Source organism: Patagioenas fasciata, chromosome 24 (assembly GCF_037038585.1).
Source record: "Patagioenas fasciata isolate bPatFas1 chromosome 24, bPatFas1.hap1, whole genome shotgun sequence".
Classification (NCBI taxonomy): Eukaryota; Metazoa; Chordata; class Aves; order Columbiformes; family Columbidae; genus Patagioenas; species Patagioenas fasciata.
Genome location: NC_092543.1, coordinates 1190497 through 1208677, shown reverse-complemented (window position 1 = coordinate 1208677; position 18181 = coordinate 1190497). Strand labels below are relative to the sequence as shown.

Below are 18181 nucleotides of genomic sequence, written 5' to 3'. Positions count from 1 at the left end.
CAGCCAAAATGTGCAGTTTCAGGAGCATTTTCCCTCTCACAAGCCACTAAACTGAGCAAAGATTTTTTTTTTTTTTGTCTTAGAAGTGATATATTGCGTTGGAAGACCTTGCTGCTCCGTTTGTTGCAGGGACTCACTTCTACTTGGGTTTATAGTTTAATAACCCACTCAATCCCGTTCCATCACAACTCAAAGATGCTTTTGGTTGTGCCTCCTCCTGCAGGCACAGTATTGCTGAAAGACTGTATTGATGAGGATAGCTGAGAAGACCAGAGATCATCATGGCTTTTAGAGGCTGCACAGGGTTTGCTGGCTGGGTAGTTAACAGAGCTATATGTCTTTGATTGGGAAGCAAATCGGAGGCAAAGATCAATGGGAGGGAGATGGTCTGGACTAGGAGGTGTCCAGGCCCTTCTCAGAGCGTGCTGCTTTGTGAATAAAACAGCAGGAACCCCCTAAGATCCCCAGAATTGACGGGAGGGTGTCTACCAGGTGAATGGGGAGGATTGTCTCACATTCAGCTCTCTGCCTTGTTTCTGCAGCTGGTGTCGGTGCTGAGGGAGCTGAGCTACCTGTCTGGCAGCCGGCTGGGAGCCATCCCACCCACGGCAGCAGAAATCTATTCCTCCAAGGAGTCATACCGGCAGCTGGCGGCCAACTTGGAGCTGATGGTGAACAGATACAACAAGGTCCTGAAGACAGTCCTGGAGGTCGAATACCCTCTCATACAGGAGCAGCTGTGGGATATTAACTTGAAGCTGAAGAAGGCAGAAGAAACACTCAACTGGAAGATGGAGGGTGAGCTAGCTCTGTGTTAGGGCAAAAGAGGCCGTACAGGATTTCACAGAATCCCAGACTGGTGAGGGCTGAAGAGACCTCTGGAGATCTCCCAGTCCAACCCCCCTGCTCACGCAGGGTCACAGAGCAGATCACACAGGTGGGTCCAGGCGGGTTTCAATGTCTCAGAGAAGGAGACTCCACACCCGCTCTGGGCAGCCTGGGCCAGGCTCTGGCACCTCCCAGCAAACAAGTTTCTGCTCATGTTCAGATGGAGCCTCCTGTGTTTCAGTCTGTACCCGTTGCCCCTCACCCTGGTGCTGGGCACCACTGAACAGAGTCTGGTCCATCCTCTGACAGCCACCCTGAGATATTGATCCCATTGATCAGATCCCTCTCAGCTTCTCTTCTCCAGCTCAACAGCCCCAGCTCTCTCAGCCTTTCCTCAGAAGAAAAATGCTCTAGACCCCTCAGCATCTTGGTAGCCACCGCTGGGCTCTCCCCAGTAATTCCTTGTCCTTCTTAAACTGGGGTGCCCAGAACTGGACACACCACTCAGATGGGGCCTCACGAGTGCAGAGCAGAGGGGGAGGATTCACCTCCCTCGACCTGCTGGCCACACTCCTACTCACGCAGCCCAGGTACCATCAACCTTCTTGGCCACAGGGCACATTGCTCATGGTTAACCTGCTCACTTGGGTCTCATCAGATTCCTCCCATGTCCCCAGCCTCCATCACCTGGTTCCCAGTGACAGTTCACAGCAGGGCAGGGGACTCTCCAGCAGAGCCAGCACTGGGGAGACAAAGGGCAGCCCCCAGCCTGCCTGCTCCTTCCCATCTTACCTTGATCTGCTTGGGCTGGGGACAGGATCCTGATCCCTTCAGCTTCCCTCTGGGCTTTTGGGGAAGAGAGGCTGCCCTGTAAGCAGTGATGCTGAGGAAACGGCAAGATTGGGGTTTGTGAGAGCTGGCAAGGCTGGGGTTGAAGAGTCTGCTCCCTGCCCGTGCCAGCCCAAGTGACCCACTGTGTGGTCATGTCCCTGTGTCCCCAAGGCACTGCTTTCTCCCTGAGTTGTGCAGGGACTGGGACCCCTTGGCCCAGCCATCTGGCTTGGGACAGACTTCTCCTGGTGGGGGCCAGGGCCACCTCGTTATCCTTTCCAGCCAGATGAAATACTGTGGTTAGTGGTGAGGTTTGTGCACCGTGACTTTGGGATGATTTAACCAGTGTTCTTGCTTGATCAGTTTTAACTGCAAAGCAGAATGGAGGAAGACAATTTGTTTCCTCTTGGTGAAAGCAAACTGCTCGCTGTTGGAATATATATTTCTGTCATCAGGCTTGTGGTATGAACAGGAACAAGTGTCCTCCCTTGGGAACTTGCAAAGCAGAATTCCTCATGCTGAAAAACTCTTTCTCCATTGCACAACAAAGATGAAGGGACTTTCCTGCAGATGAAGTTCCCTGAATCTAAATGCAGCCCTCGCTGGTACCTTGGGCTGTCACAGCCTGTGTTTGTGGGGCTGTGGGTCCCTGCTCTGGTGACAGTGGCAGGAACACTCAGCCTGTTGTCCTTGTTCTCTCTCTGGTAGCAGATTAAATCTGGGTACGGGAAAGGGGGAAGTGTCGGACGTCCCCACGGTGCTGGTGCTCCTGGCAGAAAACAGAGGCTGCAGCTGTACCATGGATTGTTGGGGTAGGAGGGAGCTAGAAGTGACTCTTTTGGTTGAGGTGGTAAGTCTCTTGTGTTAATGATGGGTGAGAAATACATGAAACCGTGGGGGAAAAGTCTTACGGAGAGTGCACAAGAGCTTGGCCATGCAGCTCTGAAAAAAAGTAGTCAATCATCTCATTTTTTACCAGGTGTCTGGGATCACATCTCCATGGTGATGGATGATGTCCATGACCTCGAGCAGAGGATACAGAAAGCCAAAAACAATGTTGAGGAGATCCAGACCATCGTGGGATCGTGGGCGTCGCCCATATTTGTGAGAAGAGATTGTAAAAGAGAATCGCTGCTGAGCCTGGAGGACTGTCAGGACCGCCTGGAACGGCGTTACAGCCTTGTCCGAGAGTCAGGGCAGAGGATTCATCTGCTGGTGAAGGTGAGGGGGGACCTTCTCCAGGGGTTTGTTGACTCTTCATAGGCTCTGGGTGTCTCTCCGCTCTGGTGAAAATGTCCAGAGCTGCTTCACCTTAAAATTAACTCCCTTAACTCATTTGAAAAACTTACCTGTTGTTGATTAAGGAATACTTTGATGGGTGAGCTGGTACAGCTGAGTGTGCGGGGCTGCTGACCAGGCACCGAGTTTGGAGCAGGAGTGGGAGCCGATGCAGCCCAGTCTGGCTCCCAGTCCTGGTTCTTGTGAAGCCACTAGAGGGGAGTCGTGCATCAGGCTTTGGGATCCTGCTCAGAGGAAAAACTCCTCCGAAATATTCACCTTAAAATGGAGAGGCAGCTGGCTGTGGCTGACCTTTCTGCTTTAGGCTTGTTGTTCCTCTGTGGGAGCAGGAGGTGACGCTGTCAGTCCAGGGAGAAGCTGAGTAACAAGAAAAAAGCTGCTGTCTGAACCCTGGGTTTTTTCCAGTGGCTTTGCCAGAGCTGAGAGTCCTCTTTACAGAGCAGGAGAAAGCCCAAATCTCTGCGCCTCACCTGCCCAGAGGTTTTAGCGTGTCAGGGACAGCACCTTGGCTGGAAGGCAGATGGATTTTAGGTCCAGCCCACTCCTGAGGGTCACCATCTGGCCTTGGACTCTGGAGAGACTGGGCTGACCCTCTCTGGGACACTGAGCCCTTGTTGCTCACCTTACTTCACTGTCTGCACTCAGCCTTGGGCTTCTGACCCACTTCTGTACCCTCTGAACCCACGGCGAGGATTTTACTATGCCCACGTTGTCCTGCTGCTACAGCTGTGACAGGCTCAACCACCTCCAGCTACACCCAAAAGATGGGAACACTTCCTAAATTGACCGGAGAGAACATGGGGCTGTGGCCAAGGCAGAAGGGCTGGCACCGCTGCTCTGGTGGCTCACAGGGCAGGACCAACTGCAAAGCAGCATGAAGGTCCTGGGGAGGGAAAGGCACCGTGGCCCAAAATAGGATGTCCCCATGCCTCTGTCCTGCTGTGCTGGTCAAACCTGGAGGAACAGCAGCAAAGGGGCCAAGAGCTGGTCTGCTGTGTTTCCCTTGGGTGTTCAGGTCTTCTTTTGAGCAGGTGAGTCTTGAGGCTGCTGAGAGAAGAGCACAGAGAGTTTGGGTACGTGCACCCACAAGCACAGGCAGGACAGTGAGATGCTGGCTTGCATTGCCCTTTTGCACCAGGATGAGGCCTCTGGAGTAAAGGTTCAGTAGAACACCAGTGACAAGGGGGCATTGTCAAATACAAGGGCATGGGACGGTGAAGAGGGGGTGGTGCTTTCAAATGGGCATTCCCATAGTGTTCAGTCCTGTGAAGTTCCCCTTTCTCTTGTGTCAGCAAAATGTGGAGGTGAGTCTGCAAGGCACCAGAGCCCTGGCTTGCTCTGTTAACAGTTTAATCACTCAGCGTTGATGTGTAAAGTTGGGGAGCAGCAACTCTGGGTTGACTCAAGCCCAATTGGCAATGCCACTCTATCTTGAGGAGGCTGAGGCCAGACCTTCTTGCTCTCTGCAACTGTCTGAAAGGAGGTTGGAGCATGGAGGGGGTTGGTCTCTTCTCCCAAGTAGTAAGAGATAGGATGAGAGGAAGTGGCCTCAAGTTGCACCAAGGAAAGTTCAGATTGGATATTAGGAAAAAATAATTCACAGAGAGGATTGTGAAGCTTTGGAATAGGCTGCCCAGAGCAGTGGTGGAGTCACATCCCTGGAGGTGTTAACAAATGTACAGATGGGGTTCTTAGGGACATGGGTTAGTGGTGGAGTTAGGTTATGGTTGGATTCGATGATCTTGAGGGTCTCTTCCAACCAGAATGATTCTGTGATCTCATGTGTGCCAAGCTGCCATGCCACTGGGAATGGCACCCTCTCCTGTGTCCCCAGAGATGAAATACAGCCAGCTTTGAACCCCTGGCAGCGTCTGCAAGCTGGACCTTACGTTTTTTTTGAGCCCGTGCCTGTGTTGAGAGCCCCTGGCAGGCTTAGGAGAAAGAGCCCTCAGAGGGCATAGCAAGGCCGGAACAGGATCACGGCAGAGCCTGGGAGGTGCAGGGGATGGATACCCAGGCTGGTCTTGTGGGTGTGGAAGAGGAGACGCAAGAAGGATGGGGCCATTCTGTGGCCTAGAAAACCGTGAATTTCCTGACTGTGAACTTGCCTGGAGGTAAGGAACGCAATAAGCTGAGAAGGGAGGCTGTAAGCCAACCCTTTGTCTTCTGATCCCAATCTTTAACTATTTTCACTTGGTTTATTTAAAAACCCTTTTCTGAATTTTAAAGTTCTCTTGTTTTGAGATGACCATTTGTAGGGCAGAGGTGTAAGCAGTCCACTTGGAAGGACTCATCCACCCAAGGTAACATTATACAGGCCACAAGGACTGAGGCTTCATGCATTGGGATGAGCCTTTGGCCCAGGTCTGCAAAGCACCCTTGAGCCCTTTGGCCTCAGAGAAGAGGGAGGAGAAGGTTGCAGGGCTGCTAAGTCTCTCACGCACTCCATTTTTACCTTGTGATTATTTTGAGTTGCTTCAGATGACAAAGCAGCCCTTGACAGAAGGAGAAAATTGTGGCCATGCTACCAGCAGCAACATCCGTCTGTCTGGTTTCTCACCCCCCGCAGGGCTGGTACCTGCGTGCTCATTGCCATGAGTCCTCAGCTGTGGGCAGCTCTTGTAGGACAGACTCAGCCCCGCTGTATTTCAAAGTGTCGTCTTTTTCTTCCAGGAAAACCAGAGCCTCTTACTTGCAGACCCAGCATCTGACATCTGGAAGGCCTATGTGGATTACGTGGATGAGATAGTTCTGGATGGATTCTTCACTGCCATTGAGTGCTCACTCAAGTACCTCCTCGAAAACACAGGTAACTGCTGGTTCCTCAGCTCTGGCCGTGATACCATCTTCAGTCTCACCAAAAGGAAGTTTCTGTTTTGTGCTTTGACTTGTGGTGGTCTTTCTACTCTGCCTCTTGCATTGTCTACAGCAAGTGCTGGAGGAGCCTCCAGACTCAGAGGGTAACTCTGTCCCCTGGTCACTGGAGCAAAGCCTTGCTCAAGGGAAGGGACAGAGCTGACTGTGCACCATTTGCTGGGATTTGTGAACAGACAAAATTGAGGCATCATTCCAAGTCTGTTCTTGGGCATCAGCCATCTCCTGACCTCCCATGCACAAAGCATCAAGGTGACACAACCTTTCGTTTGTGGAGAGTCTCAAGAGTTGGTTCTGTGGATGAAAGACATGAAAGAAAAACCTCCATCACTGAGGAGTGAGGAGAGGGGTCACCAAAGCAGAGCTCCTGCCTAAGGCTGCCACGGAGGGTCACTCTGCTGAGAGCAGCTGTGTCCAGCTAAAGCACATCTTCAGAACGCTTCCCTCCTGGATGTGGAGGCACACTGAGCTGGAGAATTGCATCCAGTTCCTCACCATCTTGTTAAAAACAAGCACATAATTTCACATTTGTGAAACCAGTTGGTGTTTTATTTTTTCATGCCTTTCTCCACTAAATTAAAGAGCCTCTTGGTTCCTGTTGTTTTTCTCCTCTTTAAGTACTTATGCGCTGTAATTGTTCAGCTCTCAGACTCCCTTTTGATTAGCTGAAGAGCCTGGTCTCTTTAAGGCTTCCCTCCACAGCATTTTTCCGGTCCTTAAATCACTTGTGTCTCATCTGTTCTCCAGTATCTCCTGTGGGTACCAGAACACCAGCTGGTTTGGCAGCCTCCCCTCTGCGTTGTATGCAGACACAATGTCACTGGACCCAGCGAGTGGGTGTCCCACCTGCCTGGTGTCCCTGTGGGGCATGTGTGTGTCTTGTGGTGGGATGTTAGTGGTGGCTCTAGATCACTTTTCTCCCCTTCAAAAATAACCTGGCACCTCTGTTCTTCCCTACCAGATCCCAAAGCAGGGCTTCCTCCCCTGTTTGAGGTGCAGCTGGATTTGGTGATCCCAGATTTGATATTTCAACCCTCCTTGGACCCTGGCACAAACGATGGCTTCTACGACATGGTGGAAGGTCTTCTCAACGACATCTACTGGATCTCATCGCTGGTGCCCAGGCTGGCTGAGCACAGCGGCTTCCTCCACTACCAGGTCCGTGGCTGTGGAGCTCCCTCACGCTGTGTGGCAGTGAGGAGGTGCCACGCTGCCCCCGCATCACTGCGAGCTCCTCTCCTCTTCTCTCCAGGCTGACATGGAGGACATGGCTGACCTGGCCGACGTGCGCCATGAGCTGATGGGGCGTGTGCAGGCCGTGATGGCGGCCTGCTGTGATTACCGCAGTGCCTTCGACCACTACTCCTACCTGTACGGGGAGGACAGAAAGGAGTTCTTCCGCCAGTTCCTCCTCTACGGGCACATTCTCACTGCGGCAGAAATCGAGGCCCATGCAGAGAACGGGGTCCCTGAGTCACCTCCCACGCTGCAGCAGTTCCGAGAGCAGATTGACTCCTACGAGAAGATCTATGAGGAGGTGAATCGCATCGAGCCCATCAGCATTTTCCAGAGTTGGATGAAAGTTGATGCTCGGCCTTTCAAAGCGTCTCTGCTGAATGTGATTAAACGGTGGAGCTTGGTGTTCAAGCAGCATCTCATGGACCACGTCATGCACAGGTAGGAACCGTTCTACCTCTTCTTCCCAGAACCAAAGTGGGTTTCTCTTGTGTTGGCTGGGCTTTATCATTTCACACTGATAAGCAAAAGGCTAATACAGGAGCAAGAGGAGGGGGCACACACCCCCTGCCAGCTCCATCGCATCTCTGCTAACTTTCATCCCCTCGTCTCTGCTGGGAGCAGCTGGTCCAGCTGAGTGTGTAAAGTGCAAACAGTTCCACGAACTCGGTACCATCGACATCCTGCGAGCTGATGCTCCTACGACCTACTGTGTGGTGTTGGACAGGATGTCTGTTTGTCTGTTCATCCTGGTCCAACTAATCTAATCTCTTCTAGGGCTCTATGCTTATTTTGTTGAATTTGCCATCAGTAAAGCTGCATTAATGCCATGAGATACTTGCTCCGTTTCTAAATGCAGTGCTCTTTTGAGTGCACTCTTTGTAAAAAAAGTAATTTGGGTTGCCTGGCATGAGCAGTCATGGGGAGGCAGTTTCAAGGTTACAAAAAGGAGGAGCTTTGGATGTAAGTTTTGAATTAACATGTGTTCCCTGCTCTGAATAGCTGCTCAGCCGCCTGGTCTCTGCAGGATGATGTGTTAGGTGATTTATTTGAGTAGTAGCAGCTGAAGGATGCCACAGGGCTTGGATGCTTACGAAGAAATATTTACAGACATATGTACTAGTGAAGGCTGCTGCGTGTGGTGGCTGCTGTGATCTCTTGTGTTCTTTTCAGCACGATAATTCCTGTGCAAAGAGGTTTTTGCATAGGTTAGAACAGGCATTTAGGAGTTCTTATTAAGAGCTCCTGACTCAGCAGTTTAGTCTTTAATAGGTGAAGTGTTTAGGGCTATGTTTTGGTGCAGCAGCATCCACAGAATTTAAGCGGGCACTTCAAAAGTAAGCGTTTTGAGAAGGGAAGAATGGAAAGGACCAAAGATCCAGGAGCCCATCAAGCTCTGCTAACAGTGTCCAGCAGCTGGTGAGATCAAGAAGCAGGTAGGGAAACTTCCCCCAAATAGTCTCCTTGTCTCTAACCATTCATACCTGAGGACTTTGAGAGTCATGGGTTGTACCTTTGTATCTAAAGACCTGGATGGATTTTTTTTTCTCCCACAAATGTTCGGTTGCTTTTCTGAACCGCTGTGAATTTTTAACATCTGCATCCTTCTGCAGCAGAGACTTACCCTCTGAAATAAGGCAGCGTGCGAAGAAGAATCCCTGTTTGTTGTAGCTTTACAACCTACCAGGTTCATTTGTTGAATTCTTGTATTGGAAGAGATGACATGAAAACTGTCCTTTCAAATTCACTCTCTTCAGACCACAGACCCGAGCTCACAGGTCTCCCTTATAGAATCATAGGATAGAGTCATAGAATCTGTTTGGTTGGAAGAGACCATCAAGATCACAGAGTCCAACCATAACCTAACTCTGGCACTACCCCATGTCCCTGAGAACCTCATCTATATGTCTATCCAACCCCTCCAGGGATGGTGACTCCACCACTGCCCAGGGCAGCCTGTTCCAAGGCCCGACAGCCATTTCTGTGAATAATTTTTTTCCTAATACCCAATCTGAACCTCCCCTGGAGAAATTTGAGGCCATTTTATCTTATCACTTGCTACCTGAGAGAAGAGACCAACCCCCTCCATGCTCCAACCTCCTTTCAGACAGTTGCAGAGATCAGGTCTCCCCTCATCTCCTGTTCTCCAGGCTGAACAGCCCCAGCTCCCTCAGCTGCTCCTCGTAAGACTTGTGCTCCTCAAATGCCTTTTCTCCAACCTGTGAAGTCCCAACCCATTTATCCGTTCCTCACAGGAAGCTGTACCACATCTATGGATCCCTGTGAGCATGAACTGTGGTTCTGATGCCCTCAGCATGTTGCCATGTGATGGGCAGAGTTAGCCAGGCCTTTCCCTCTCCGTGCCAGTCCAGCTGCCTGGATGATTCCGGTAGGAACTGCTCTCATTTGGTGCTTTCCTGTTTTGTGTTCTACAGCTTGTCTGACCTGGACGAGTTCATAAAAACTGCTGACAAAGGTTTGAGCAAAAAGGTTGAAAAAGGCGATTATGATGGTTTGGTGGAGATCATGGGGCATCTCCTGGCCGTTAAGGAAAGGCACAGTGTCACCGATGCCATGTTCGAGCCCCTGAAGCAAACCGTCGAACTGCTGAAGACGTATGAGCAAGAGCTGCCGGAGGAAGTCTATAAGCAACTGGAGGTGGGTGAAAAGCTGCGGTGGACACGGCGGTTTGCCAAGTAGCCAGCGTCAAAGAGTATGAGCTTAAGAGCATTGCAGGAATATTTAAAGCCCCACTCCCTGTCATTAGAGGGCCTCAGTGGATAGTATTTTACTATTGTGGGATGTGCCTTAATAGCTCTAAATTTTGGAGTTATATTGAGATTTTTCTTTTAAAGCAGAGATTAAGCCTTTTGTTATGTATGAAAAACATAGAATTGCCTGCTCCAACTCTCAGCGATTACTCTTGAAAAAAATTAATGCATTTTCAAATACATCTGTTAATTAGTTTGAATTATAATTATTTTTAAATAAGCCAGTTCTTGGCAACTGTGGAGATGGGAAGGATAATGTTGGCAGAGGAGTCGCCTTCTCATAGGACTTCAGTCCTCCACTAGGTCTATAACACCCAATCTGCTTGACCCAAAGGACATCACTGGGAGCACGTTATGAAAGTATTTCAGCACCTTTCCACATCTGGCCCTGATGAATCAATTTTTCTTTGGGGAATTCTTCTCATTTCTGGACAGGGGACCATGAGGTGAAGGTTGGAAAAGCCTGTGGGATGCCCAGCCAGCCTTGGGGAACTGGCAGCAGTCACCATGTTACGGTGGAGGAGCGTGTGGCTGCGTACTGATGGATACCCCTTAGTCACGGGGCGTTGTGTGCAGAGGGCTCTGTGTAGGACACCAGGTTTAAGGCAGAGCTTTTTGGGGAGAAGTTCCTCCCTCTGCTGCAGGCTTGGATGGGACCTGAGCGGGGTTTAGCAATCCCCCAGTTTTCTGCTGGTGCAGCCGTGATCCACGGATGGTTGTATCACCAAATCTGACACGGGTAAGGGTCCTAAAGATAACTGGATTCCTACAGACACCCTGAAAAACAGAAGAGCTGCATTAAATGAATGTTTTGGCTGCTACAGCAGCTTCGGTTCAGCATAAAAAATGGTGCTATGGGGAACCCAGCTCTGCTGATTCCTCTGCCCAAGAGCTGCTTGCTTGGTGCCTGTTTGTGCGTGTAGATTTGAACAACTGATTTATTTTTCTGACAGAAGAAATGAGGTATGCAGGGCAGCCATTCAGATGTAGGAGATAACAAAACAGTTTCGTTCTTTCTGGCAAGTGACAGCAACACATAGTTGAATAATTCATTCACTGCTGTACACAGTAGGAAAACCAAAGTAAGTTCCTCCAGGTACCGCTCCCTCCATGGCCATGAAGATGGATGGGCTGGAGCTGATAGTTTGTATGAGAAGGACAAGGAAGCAGCTCCATGTGTGCCCTGCTATGGTCATGGATAGTGATTTCTACAGAGACTGGAACATGAAGTGCCAGAAAGAGACCCCTCAGGAGGGACTGGCCCTGCTCTGGCCGCCTCTGCTGCCTCCAGGTTATTTCGCTTCTTTGCATAGTGTTGGTGCATCTCCATTAGTCTTCTCAACTCTGTGCACTGGGATGAAAAGAAGCCCAAAGTCTTTCCTGTAGGCTGGCACAGTACCTGGGGAAGTGGGAGAGCAAAGCTGTGGGACTTGAGGACAGCAGAGCCCTGGCTGGTGTCACTGTCTGGGGTGAGGATTTGGCTCGAGAAGTCTAGTGAGAAGAGAAGAAATCAAATCTCTTTCTAAATGAAATCCCAGGTGCAAAGGGTGGATTGTTAGCAGTGCTGTGCACCAGCAGCTTGGATGCAGTCCTGAGAAAGAAACTGTCTTATTTAGTACTAATATTATACAGGCAGGCTGGAGGGATTTGCCCCAGAAAGCTCTGTAGAAGTCCTTCTGGCATAATATCTTCTGCTCTAAGAGCTGGCTGGAAATTTCCCAGGCTCTGTTTCTTAATTAGCTCTGGGAAGCCGGACGATCTGATGAACTTGCATCCTCAGCCCACCCTCCTGCCTCCAGCCAGCTCTGGGTCCCGCTGGGCTCGGTGTCAGGAGAACTGTGCTCTCTCAACCACCGAGCCATCCTGGGAGCCCAGGATCTGGTCTGGGACCCTTCTTCTGAAGTTATTTAACATGTTTTTGCAATCAGAGCAGTCAGTTTTAAAGTCTCAGTCTTCATTCGTCTTCAAAATTGTGGATAACTGATAAGTTTTTTCCCAAATTGTGTTTAGCTTTTGCATCACAACAAAACTTCCTTGCAGTTTTAGGCATGGAATCTGTTGCTTTTCCTGTTCTGTGATTGTCCATAAACAGATCAGTCACATCTTATATCAAATAGCAAATACTGCCTACCGTCATTTAAATTTTGCTTGCAGGAGCTGCCAGAAAAATGGAACAATATAAAGAAGCTGGCGATAGCTGTGAAGCAGCGTGTGGCTCCTCTGCAGGCGAACGAAATGACAGTTGTGCGCAAGAGCTGTGCGGCGTTTGATGTTGAGCAACACAGATTCAGAGAGCGATTTCGGAAAGAAGCACCATTCAGGTACAGTGAAATTATAACATCAGAGAAGCCCTGAGGAAGAAAAGCTTCATGGGATCATCGCGGAGTGTCCTGAGGATGTGTTCTTGAACCCTTGCATACATTTCCTACCTGCTCACGGTGTTGTATCTGTTATGCCCTGGGTGTTTTGTCCCTGCAAACACTGTAAGGTGTTAGCAAGAGATTCAATCTGGATGCTGAGTGCACAATATTGCTTAAAGGGGTTGTCAGCAGTGCCATGTGGCTGCACCATCAATGGGTACTATAGATGTATCATGTCTGCTTTGTGTCTCAGAGGCACCATTTGTTTTATGTTTTCTTTAGAAGTTGTTACAATATCACTTATGAAGAATAAACGTTTCTTTCTAGGTTTGACCCCAAAAAGCCTTATCAACTGCTGGATACAAAGCACATTGAGATTAAACAAATGGAGTCAGCCATGACCTCGATTTATGAATCAGCTGGTCTGTTTGAAGTCATAGTGCCAGACTATAAACAACTGAAGCAGTGCCGAAAGGAGCTGTGTCTTCTCAAAGAGCTCTGGGCTATGATCTCCCTTGTGGGCACTTGCCTTGATGACTGGCAGACCACCAAATGGGCGGATATTAACGTGGAAAACATGGATCTGGAGTGTAAAAAGTTTGCAAGAGAGATTCGGAATTTGGATAAGGAGGTGGGGGCGTGGGATGCTTTCACTGGGCTGGACAGCAAGGTGAAGAACATGCTGACGGCCCTGAAAGCTGTGGCAGAACTTCAAAATCCCGCCACTAGGGAAAGGCACTGGAATCAGCTGATGCAGGTGACGGGTGTGAGGTTTGTGATGGACTCGGACACCACGCTGGCTGACCTCCTGAAGCTCAACCTCCATAACTTTGAGGATGAGGTTCGTGGCATTGTGGACAAAGCGGTACGAGAAATGAGTATGGAGAAAGTCCTGAAGGAGCTAAAAATGACTTGGAGCACCATGGAGTTTCAGTATGAGCCTCACCCCCGGACGAACATCCCGTTGCTGAAGTCAGACGAGGAACTCATAGAAACTTTAGAAGACAACCAGGTGCAGCTGCAGAATTTAATGACATCCAAATGTATTGCTTTCTTCTTGGAGGAAGTGTCCATATGGCAGAGGAAGCTGTCCACAACAGATTCCGTCATTTCTCTCTGGTTCAAAGTGCAGCGTACGTGGTCTCACTTGGAGAGCATATTCATAGGCTCAGAAGATATACGGGCACAGCTTCCTAAGGTATGAAATCCCAAATCCTATTTTTCCTGTGTGGAAAGCGTTGAAGAAGAGCCTCCATTACACAGAAGAAGGTTGTCTATATTGCCGTGTTCCCCCAAGCAGGACTGTTCTCTTGCTGCATTGCTTTCTTGGAGGCTCCCTTAATGCTACAGCAGTTTCCCCAGTGTTGCCCCAGGCTGTTTTTGTACTGTTGGTTGTGCCTGAACCCTGCTGAGAAACTGTTTTTCCTCCCCTCCACCATTGCACAGCAGATGCAGAGTTCCTGGAGGCTGAGCAGGAGGCTGCTGGCTTCCTTCAGTGGTACAGGCATGTTCCCTCTTTCCTTGGAGGGGAGAAGACGGAGATAATTACTCAGATGGTGCAAATTGTCAAATCAGAGCTGGACCAGGCAGCTTTGCAGTATCCGCTTCCCTGCCTCCAGTGCTGGTGCAGCAGGAGAGCAGCTCTTCTCCCACTTCAGCTTCAGAAAATTGAGCAGAGTTGTCACTGATGCCCTCCTCAGGGTTGTGACCTCCTCAGGGCTGTCTTTGAGTCCAGCTTCCAGTCTTATTCCCTATTCTCTTGATTATTTAGAAAATCTTCCAAGCTTGTTCCTGGCCCCGCTGGACCACTCGCAGCCCTGTGGAGGAACCTGCCTTTCACTCACGAGTGACCCACAGTTGGCTGTGTGACCCCCGTCCCTGTTCACGAGCAGCATCGCTGACAGCACCACTGTGGGACGAACACCCACGAGGGGATGTGCGCAGCCCATTGACCCCTGGACAACACACTGTTCTGTCTCCAACCCTGCACTCTGCTCTGCTTGGACTGTTCCTCCATCTGCTTCAGAGAGCACGCTGTGCTGAGTGTCCTGGGGGCAGTTTTTGGCCCCTCACACCAAGAAAGCCCTTGTGGTGCTGGAGCAAGTTGAGAGAAGGGAATGGAGCTGGTGAGGGGCTGGAGCACAAGTGTGATGGGAGCGGCTGAGGGGCCTGGGGGTTCAGCTGGAGAACAGGAGCTGAGGGGAGACCTTCTGATCTCTGAACTGCCTGAAAGGAGCTCGGAGCCAGGGGGGGTCGGGCTCTGCTCCCCAGGAACAAGCGCCAGGAGCAGAGGAAACGGCCTCAAGTTGCGCCAGGGGAGGCTGAGGTTGGATCTGGGGAACAATTTCTTCCCCAAAGGGCTGTGGGGCATTGGAACAGGCTGCCCAGGGCAGTGCTGGAGTCACCATCCCTGGAAGATGTATAGATGAGGAACATGGTTTAGTACTAGATTTAGGTTATGGTTGGACTCAGTGATCTCAATGGTCTCCTCCAGCTAAATGATTCTATGATTCTGGGCACACCTCGCTCACTGGGCAATATATACAGGTGCTGATAACCAGTGCCCTGAGGCTGTACCATGTGCCAGCAAACTCTTAATATCCAGGAGCTATCTAATGTCATGTCTGAAATTGCATCATGATTTACATTTGCATCCTGCTGGGCAGCTGTCTGCATCTCAGTAGCTGTCTGGCAGTGGTATGAACCATAGAACCATAGGATGTCCTGACTTGGAAGGACCCATCAGGATTGTCAAGTCCAACTCCTGTCCCTGCACAGGACACCCCACAATTCACCCCATGTGTCTGAGGACGTTGTCCAGTCTCTCCTTGAACACTGTCAGGTTGGGGCTGTGACCCCTCCCTGGGAGCCTGTTCAGTGTCCAGCACCTCTGGGTGAAGAACCTTTTCCTCATGTCCCACTGCCCTCCCTGGCACATCTTCTGCCGTTCCCTGGGTTCTGTCACTGTCACAGAGAAGAGCTCAGCCCTGCCCCTCCTGCTCCTGCTGAGGAACCTGCAGCCCCATGAGCTCTGCCCTCAGTCTCCTCTGCTCCAGCTGAGCAAACCCAGGGACTTCAGCCGCTCCTCATACGGTTTCCCCTCCGAACCCTTCACCAAGTTCATGTCCCTCCTCTGGACACCCTCCAGTAGCTTTATCTCCTTTTCTCCTGTGTCCCCAGCCCTGCACACAGTGAATGCTCCAGGTGAGGCCGCCCCAGCACAGAGCAGAGCGGGACAATCCCCTCCCTGCCCGGCTGGCCGTGCTGTGCTGGATGCACCAGGACACGGGGCCCTCTTGGCTCCAGGGACACAGGTGGCTCAGTCAGCAGCTTCTCTTCCGTAAAAGAAAGACTGAAGCTCAAAGTCTCTGTAGCTGAGCACCCTCAGGATGCATCCAGGGCTGGGGGGATGTGCTGACAGGCTGTGGGATGCTCACCTGGAGCTGGATCTGTGGCGTGAGTGTAGGGAGGGCTCAACCTTCCAGATGGAGCCTTGCTCCTGGGGCTGAACACAGGGTAGCGTGGAAGTGTTACCTGGACTGCTTGGAACACTTGTTCAGTGTCCCGCCTCACTTAGGAGGCCTGACCTGGGAAGAAGGGAGGAGCAGAGATGTTTTGAACATAGCTTGCTTTATTCTTCAGTGTTTAGCTCCAGAAATTCAGAGTCCCTGTTAGATATGGAGCATAATTGTTGATGTGGGCCTCCGGTGCTGACGTGGGGTTTCCGTACCCTCATTGAAGGCAAGGAAGGGCTCTCCTCTACAAGAGTCATCATACCCGTTTTGTGGATGGGTGTTGGGATTCCTGTGCTGTAGCAGGAGGGGAGGAGTGCACTCACATGAGGCTGGTAGCCTTTCCACGGTGTGGGAGCATCTCCTGCTGCTGCAGCCAGGGAAACTTGGTACTTCACCTGGACATGGGAGAGAGAGATTTATGAGGTTTTCCAAGGGGAATTAAATCCCATGAAAATGGTTGGTCCTAGACATTGCCTCCTGCATGGAGCACTTTATCCACAACCCCTTTGGGATACAGTGACAAGAAGGCAAGTGCCTGTTTGAAGACTAGTTTCAGGCAAGTCAGTGGAAGAGCCATTCTGGAATGGTGGAGGGGTCCCTGTCTGCACTGGACAGAAGGTTTTCCCCTCAACCCAAAGACAGCACCCAGAGGATGGAGACCTTTAGCACAAAATCCATGTTTTACCATGAACATGTTTGTGTTGCTTTTTAGGACTCCAAACGCTTTGAAGGGATTGATGTGGACTTTAAAGAACTGGCCTATGAAACTCAGAAAACCCCAAATGTGGTTGAGGCCACCAATAAACCAGGTCTGTCCCAACAACTGGAGGACATTCAGAGTAGGTAGGTACAACTTCAGTCCCAGGATTTTGTCAGAGACTGGGATCAGCTCTGATAAGTTGGTTTAACCTGTGCTCCAAGGCTTTCCTTCTGGACTGTGCGTTCTTTGCATTCACACATTGAGTCTTTTTATTCATGATCCATCACCCTGAAGCCCCCAAGGTGGATTCTGGCTTTGCGTATGTGCAAACTCTTATCTTGAATATTGATTTGCACACATACAAAGCTAGGCACTCAGTTGGTTTTAATAACATGTGGCCTCACTGCCACCCCAAATTTGGTGTCTTAAATATCTATTTAGCAGTCCAAGCAGGGATATCTGCAGCAGAGCTGATCCCATGTGCTTTAATTAACAAAATTATCTTTGTGTGTGTACCCTTCACAGATGGTATAACTAAACTCCCTGAGAAAGACCTTCATGTCCAGAGATGGATACAGTTCTCACCTAACATATGAGCTACTCTACCTGGAACACACCTAACAAGTTAACGTGAGAGCTGTTGTGTCAGTAATAACTATCCATTTAAAATAGAGATCTAATTTTACTTCCTAAACAGATAAGGCCCGTGTTCCCCACAGAGGACTAACTGCATGTTATTTATGAACTTTGAAAGCTCAGCAGCAGTTTAACATGTAAACACTGAGAGATTCATTTTAGAACGGAGCAAACAAGTTTCTTTTCAGGCTTCACAAGCACAAAAAGCTGAGTAGGTTTGAATCAGACTTTAAAATGTGCTCATTAGAATAAAAGCAGTTTTGGAAACTTTCATCCTAGTGTGAAATCACCTGTGGCAGTTGAGAGCTTGTCTAAAACAGTAAGTCAGACTGCAAAGCCTTTCTAGCCTCTTCTTCCACCTGTGTTTCTGCTTTTTGGTGAGGATTCTCTGACTCTTTGTCTGTTTGACCCTTGGGAGTGGAGAGAGATCTATGAGTTACTATGTGCTTTGTTATCTATTTGGAAAATGCTGTAAAGGACCAGCCTGCAGGCTCAGCTCATGTCTGGCATTTCCCCATGGGAGGGGAGAATCTGCTCGATAACCCAAACTGTAGCACGACACATTAAAGGATATTCACCCGCCTGTCCTGGGCTCTGTTTTTCTGCTCTTCTCCCCAGGTTGTCCCTGTGTGAGAAGGCTTTGGCTGAATATTTGGACATGAAAAGATTGGCCTTTCCCAGATTTTACTTTGTTTCTTCAGCAGATTTATTGGATATTCTTTCCAATGGCACCAACCCACAGCTGGTAAGCCTTGCACTATGTCACCTTCACATTTTCCAGCTGTCAGTAATGTCAGGGTGGAAGATGCTGTCTAGGGACTCAGCTGTAGCTTATCCTTTCTTGAGTGCCTTTTCTCCCACCCTCACTTGGATTAACAATAACTCTTTCACTGCTGGCCTTCATCTGTCGTCTCTGAAAGGCAATGCGCACACTGTATGTTGTCCCATCTGTCCCTGGTGATGCTTGCAGATGGTTCTGAAAGCACTGCACAGAGCAGAGCTATGCTCTTGATACCATAAAAACAGTGGGTTTGTTTCTGCTGGGATACAGTGAGGTTGGGGGAAACCATTTCTTGAGGATCTCAGCCAAAACTTGTTGCTGAGCTTGGTTCCCCAAGCTGGGATGCCAGC

General features: G+C 49.9%; 1 pseudogene; it reads left to right on the top strand.

The window, feature by feature from the left end:
- The window catches only part of LOC136115783 (dynein axonemal heavy chain 9-like), a 116044-nt pseudogene that overhangs the window by 20306 nt on the left and 77557 nt on the right, over nt 1-18181 (top strand).